This window comes from Trichomycterus rosablanca, chromosome 26 (assembly GCF_030014385.1).
Source record: "Trichomycterus rosablanca isolate fTriRos1 chromosome 26, fTriRos1.hap1, whole genome shotgun sequence".
Taxonomy (NCBI): Eukaryota; Metazoa; Chordata; class Actinopteri; order Siluriformes; family Trichomycteridae; genus Trichomycterus; species Trichomycterus rosablanca.
This window is the reverse complement of record NC_086013.1, coordinates 6691266-6699007: the sequence shown is the minus strand read 5'-3', so window position 1 is coordinate 6699007 and position 7742 is coordinate 6691266.

Genomic DNA, 7742 nt, shown 5'->3' with positions numbered 1-7742 from the left:
TTGATGAGTGACAGCAATGTTTTTCTGAATATGACAGCAAGAGCATAGAGGGTGGCATGGTGGCTCAGTGGGTAGCACTGTAGCCTCACAGCAAGAAGGTCCTGGGTTCAATCCTTAGATGGGACGGTCCGGGTCCTTTCTGTGTGGAGTTTGCATGTTCTCCCTGTGTCTGCGTGGGTTTCTGGGAGCTCCGGTTTCTTTCCACAGTCCAATAACATGCAGTCAGGTTATTTGGGGATACAAAATTGTCCATGACTGTTTTGACATTAAACTTGTGAATTGATGAATCTTGTGTAATGGGTAACTACCATTTCTGTCATGAATGTAACCAAAATGTGTAAAACAGGGGTATTCAACTAAAATTTGAAGAGGTACAGTTAGGGAAAATTTCTTGAAGCAAAGGTCCGGAATGTTTAACTATATAGCATATAGCATATATAGCATTTAGCGGACACTTTTATCCAAAGCGACTTACACAATGAGCAACTGAGGGTTAAGGGCCTTACTCAGGGACCCAACAGTGGCAACTTGGTGGTGGTAGGGCTTGAACCGGCAACCTTCTGTTTATTAGTCCAGTACCTTAACCACTGAGCTATCACTGCATAACATATAATATATATATTGATATATATTATATATAAGTAGCCTAGTAGTTGTATCAACATCTGCATGTAATCAATAACTGACTGTCAAATCAAATGTCTGTTTGTTTATTAGGATTATAACGTCATGTTTTACACTTTGGTTACATTCATGACAGGAACGGTAGTTACTCATTACACAAGACTCATCAGTTCACAAGTTTATATCCAACACAGTCATGGACAATTCAGTGTCTCCAATTCACCTCACTTGCACGTCTTTGTACTGTGGGAGGAAACCGGAGCACCGAAGTAAACCCATGCAGACACGGGGAGAACATGCAAACTCCACACAGAGAGGACCCGGACCACCCCACCTTATCAAACCTTTCTCTTATCAAATTAGGAGAAAATAAAAATAAATTGTGCTCCAGTGGGAAGTAAGAACAGAAATGAGTCTCTCCATCACGGATTAAATGCTGTAATTTCGCTGTACACGTTTCTTTTTTGGAGAGCGTCATTTGTCTCCTGTCTCACTCGTCTTTTCTCAACTTTCTCCGGCACGGTCGTCTGTATCTCTCCCTTCGTTTGTTCTACGTTCGCTATCTTTCTTTTTCTTTCCACCGTCTTTTCACATGTAACTCGCCTCTAACTCTCTCATCTGTAGAGTTGCAGTGTTTACCGACTGGAATGCACAGACTTGATTGGCTGAGTGGTGTCACGTGATCTCTGGTGTCTGTGCGTTTTCTCATCCACTAAACCGCTACCGTAAATGGTACAGAAGCTGCGCCGGTTAAAATAGAAGCGCTCCGTCAGGTTTCAAATCATAACTTTCTGTTTTGGCTGTAGGTCCGGGTCCGTATGGGACAGCTTCTGGGTCCGGACCGCGGTCCGCCTGTTAGTGACCTCTGGTGTAAAACATCACCTAGCACTGCAGCACTATATTATTGCCTTAGCCAACAAACTGCCCATGGTACGTGCCTTTGAAGTTTGGTGACAATCAGTGCAATGGTTTCTAAGTTAGAGCAGTATATGTGCACTTAAAATAGGTTGTCCCCACCCAATAAAACTGTAGACAGATTCCCACATTTTTAATAATTATTACAGTTCAAGTTCTCAGGGTAATTCGATACCACATAGGGAAGAAAAAGAAGAAAAATTCTAACAAAACGATTGGGTTCCAGCATCTTTGGTGCTTGAACCCCTAATTACATCACTGTGATTATATAACAGACATCAGTTTTTGCATTTTTTCTCAACAGCAGTAAGATGGTTCTATATTATAGCCACATATAAAATATATAATAAATAATAATAGTAAAATAAAAGAAAAAACATTTCATCACTAACAAAGCATGCAGAGAAACAGATGGACAACAGTCAGTAATTGTAGAACTACAAAGTGCTTCTATATGGTCAGTGGAGCTGATAACAAGGAGGTGGTTTAATGTTATGGCTGATTGGTATATATATATACAGTGTATCACAAAAGTGAGTACACCCCTCACATTTCTGCAAATATTTCATTATATCTTTTCATGGGACAACACTATAGACATGAAACTTGGATATAACTTAGAGTAGTCAGTGTACAGCTTGTATAGCAGTGTAGATTTACTGTCTTCTGAAAATAACTCAACACACAGCCATTAATGTCTAAATAGCTGGCAACATAAGTGAGTACACCCCACAGTGAACATGTCCAAATTGTGCCCAAATGTGTCGTTGTCCCTCCCTGGTGTCATGTGTCAAGGTCCCAGGTGTAAATGGGGAGCAGGGCTGTTAAATTTGGTGTTTTGGGTACAATTCTCTCATACTGGCCACTGGATATTCAACATGGCACCTCATGGCAAAGAACTCTCTGAGGATGTGAGAAATAGAATTGTTGCTCTCCACAAAGATGGCCTGGGCTATAAGAAGATTGCTAACACCCTGAAACTGAGCTACAGCATGGTGGCCAAGGTCATACAGCAGTTTTCCAGGACAGGTTCAACTCGGAACAGGCTTCGCCAGGGTCGACCAAAGAAGTTGAGTCCACGTGTTCGGCGTCATATCCAGAGGTTGGCTTTAAAAAATAGACACATGAGTGCTGCCAGCATTGCTGCAGAGGTTGAAGACGTGGGAGGTCAGCCTGTCAGTGCTCAGACCATACGCCGCACACTGCATCAACTCGGTCTGCATGGTCGTCATCCCAGAAGGAAGCTGACGCACAAGAAAGCCCGCAAACAGTTTGCTGAAGACAAGCAGTCCAAGAACATGGATTACTGGAATGCCCTGTGGTCTGACGAGACCAAGATAAACTTGTTTGGCTCAGATGGTGTCCAGCATATGTGGCGGCGCCCTGGTGAGAAGTACCAAGACAACTGTATCTTGCCTACAGTCAAGCATGGTGGTGGTAGCATCATGGTCTTGGGCTGCATGAGTGTTGCTGGCACTGGGGAGCTGCAGTTCATTGAGGGAAACATGAATTCCAACATGTACTGTGACATTCTGAAACAGAGCATGATCCCCTCCCTTCGAAAACTGGGCCTCATGGCAGTTTTCCAACAGGATAACGACCCCAAACACAACCTCCAAGATGACAACTGCCTTGCTGAGGAAGCTGTAAGAGTAAAGAGTAAAGAGTAAAGAGTAAAGGTGATGGACTAAACCCAATTGAGCACCTGTGGCGCATCCTCAAGTGGAAGGTGGAGGAGTTCAAGGTGTCTAACATCCACCAGCTCCGTGATGTCATCATGGAGGAGTGGAAGAGGATTCCAGTCTTCCAGACCACCTGTGCAGCTCTGGTGAATTCCATGCCCAGGAGGGTTAAGGCAGTGCTGGATAATAATGGTGGTCACACAAAATATTGACACTTTGGGCACAATTTGGACATGTTCACTGTGGGGTGTACTCACTTATGTTGCCAGCCATTTAGACATTAATGGCTGTGTGTTGAGTTATTTTCAGAAGACAGTAAATCTGCACTGCTATACAAGTTGTACACTGACTACTCTAAGTTATATCCAAGTTTCATGTCTATAGTGTCCCATGAAAAGATATAATAAAATATTTGCAGAAATGTGAGGGGTGTACTCACTTTTGTGATACACTGTATATATATACCGATATATATTATAAAACTCAACAATTTTTATTTACATATAGGCGGACAGTTTTTACCCAGCAGTTATACTGAACTTAATTGATGTTTACTTTTAAATGTTTTCATAGTACTACATAAAAAGTAGGTAAACACGTGAAATGGGCTTTATTTGTTTGTGGCTAAACAGTTCAAAACAAGAATTCACTGGACCTAAGGACATCCATGAGATGGCTGCCAAGAAAATATAAATATCCCCCTTACATACCACTTGCCAGCAGACATTGTGGGTTAAAGGTATCCTCTGGCTTCTTCCAAACACAAGTGCTACCAGATATGGGAAATTTGTTAAAAATGTAAATATTGTAGTTTTCAGTTACTTAGGAATTCATGTCTTTACTAATTAGCCAGCTCAAAAATGAATGGCAGTTTTCAGCATGGCTTTTAATACTTTTGCACTTATAAATAAATAAATATTTAGATTTTGCTATTTGTGATAGAGGAGTATCCAAATGCCTTTGGCCATAAATGGTATATGTGTAAATAAATTTAAAATAGTTTAAGTCTGCCTATAGACAACTTTGAGTTTGTCTATAAACAACTATAGATAGTTGGCATACACATAAAAAAAATCTGATTTTTGTAAAATGTAAACATTTTAAAAAACTTTTTTGTGTAAAAATGTGTTTACTTACTGATTTTCATGTCACTACACCTAATTAACATCTACAAACAGTTGTCAGTTTACTTTTCCAATTTGATGAATATCTTATTGAATATTTATGGGAATAGTCTTTGCTGTCAGTTGCACAGAACACTTAGGGTTTTCACATTTTGACTCATCATAAATATAGTAAGTCTGTTATGTGTAATCACTTTTCATGCCACAAAGTGAAAAAAGATAAACCAAGCTGATAATATGTAGTAGTTAATTTGAGCTTGGTTATAAAAGAACCTCCATCAATCACTGCCCCCAATAGCTCAAGATAAACAGAATGCTTACAGGTAAGAAAGAACCTTGGGTTGGAAGTTAATAATTGGTTTCAAAATTAAATGCATTACTTATTAATTTATTTTATTTTTTGTTAACAGAAAATTTGTGGCTGGTTTTTGTTTTGCTTGCATTCAAGATGGATGTGAGCCAGCAGAGAAATCAAACTGCATGCCTTCAAAATATTCAAACTCATGCCCATAGTATAATCATTAGGCATGTGGAAGTAAGTGTGTATAAAGCACCTCTAATGTTTATGCTAAAATTCTTAATCTAATGGTTTTTGAATATAAATGTGTACAAAGTTTATAGAATTGTAAATAATGTAGTACTTTAATACTGATTATGCATTGGGAATAGTTTGGACCTGACAATTTGCAAACTTTTTTCACAGAGGCTACCAGAGGCTCAGAAGTGTAAGAACACCCAGCTTAATAAGGTAGGCCTTAATGGTCATTTTTATTCTAGGATAATATGTATATGTTATGTTGTAACTTTTGTATCAGATACACCAGACAAGAAATTATTACATTGTGCAGGTTTGTGCTCTCTTTTTTTTTAAATTAGACACACACAGAGCCTAATTGTATTTTCCGCTGGATAAATGAGAAACATTTGAATTTGAAAAAATCTGATGCACTGAAGACAGTACTAAAGTTACTTGGACAAGCAAAGGTAAGTCGTAACACTTTTGTTAAGCAAATTATCCTTCTGTTATTTTCTCTGACAAGCAGTAATACAATATTTACTTGTAATTGCAGAATTCAACCAACTGCAACACCACAAAAGATCTGAAAAACAAGAAGACTCCCAAAAAACCTTTAAAGGCTTTTTTTAAATGCTGGTGTGTGTTTATCTTAAAAAATATTAACCTTAAAACTGCTAGTGATCCTTGATGCTCATGCCATTATTTTCCACTCTTTACGACTTGGGCCATGGAATTAAATTGGTTATTAAAGAAGGATACACCAAAAGCTCAGTTTTTGCAAGCAAAGATGTGTCCCCACTTTGTGCCGATTTCATGAGAGAATTGTCAGTCAGTTTAAAAGAACGTTTCTTGTTCTGCAAAATTACAACAATTATCCTCATGTGCCAAATAAGTAAAAAGTGTAAGGAAAGGTGATGTAACACAGTGGTGTTGCAGACATCAAAGTTGTTTATATTTACAAAATCAAATTAACTTGGTCAGTAAAAACATTGAAAATATGAATAATTATGAATAAATGTCAGATTAACAAATTAAGATTCTTGGTTTTATTTATAATGCAAAATGTCAAACTTTTTTTTTAAAAAGGGGTTGATACCCTTACTGAAAACATTTAAGTAATGAAAATATAATTGGCAATTGAATGTCACACAATGTAATTTGAAAAACAATGTAAAAGTTAAGTCTTGTGACCTTTACATAAAATGCTATTTTGCATTTTTCTCAGATTTAATGTGTTTTCATTGTAGAACATGTAATTAACACTTAAAAAAATTTGAAACATTAATTACACTACTAAAACCAAACACATTTTGAAATGTATCATGTTAGTTCTTTTGTAATAGAGGGGGACCATATTGGTGTGTAATAAGTGATTAGATGTAATTTTATTTTATCTACCTATAATTTCACAATCAACAGATCCAATGAAATAAATCATTCATACCTTGCAATTTGTGTTGTGTTTTCTGATTTGGTGTTGTATTTACATTGCTGAAAAAAGAACAAGCTCAGATTACACCCAAGTGGATTCGATTCACTCAGAATACTTAACTTTACAGATATTGTTCACCTATTATAAATATGGTCACACTAGAGGTTTTCAGCAGAACATACTAAGTAGCATGTTGACAGTGGGGAAACCAGATCATTTGGCAATAATAGATCTGATACATCAGTTGTATGTGACATTGGTCTCAAAGGACAGGAGTAGTATCTAAACCACTTCTAAAGAAGGTGAACAATACAAAATGCTTGGCATTGGATAAAACATAATAACATTTCACAGTATATTTACTCTGGGCACTTGCACAACTAAACCCTGACAAAGGAGAAGTACCAATCAATTTTTCATGCTATACCTGAGTTTAGATCCTTATGGAGAAGAATTATACTGCAGCAGTATAATGACCCAAAACAAACCTCAAATCCACACAACTACTACTTGAACACCAAAGAACATTATGCTGTCATTTACTTTCTTCTATAGTTCTTTGAACTAATTTTAAACTTGCACATGCCTCAACTTATGTATTCTTCACAATGACAAATCTGTTTGATTCCAGCCTTGCTGAAGCACACATAGATTATCACCAATCCTCCACTAAATTTCATAGTGGCTTTATAACACTGGGTCTGTCTCAAAACCAAGTGATCCCCAGTTATAAGGGCAACCACATTAGTTTTTATTTTATTTATTTATTTATTTTTTCCATCCAAACGATTTCAGTTTGTTTCTCAATTAAATTGCACAGATCATAGGTCACATAAAGTTGGAAATAAATCTGAAATTATTTATCTTGATCAGATTTTTTACATCACAAAAACCTGGCATTTTAACAGGGTGTGTAGATTTGTATATCCATTGTATAATGACAAAATAAAGACATGCTTTTAGAGTTTATTGTCAATAGTAATATACTCACAAATGTGTAGCTCGTAAAATAATAAATACATATAAATGACATATGTGTATTATACATTAATTACAGGGAAATAACAGCTGCAAAGAACAATAAATAGTATTGGGGCAATATGCTATCACATTAAGTGATGTAATGGGATATTAGGGGAGAATGTAATCTTACTGGCAAAAATCCATTGCAGCCCCTTCCTTGCGCAGCAGTTTTAGGATCAATTACAGTGTAAAGCTTGACTGTGGACAATGCCACCCATGTTCAATATAATTCAAACAACAGAGAATAAATAAACGACTCCTAATGTTAATGTCTATGCTGTGTAACAATACACATTTTCAAATTAGATTTTATTTGGACGAATTGATAGTGTTTACATAAGGATTTAACGAATAAAGGATTCATCAATAAAGATTTATTTAGTTATTTTAAAGAAAAACAGCACGAAACACCTCGTATCAATGAC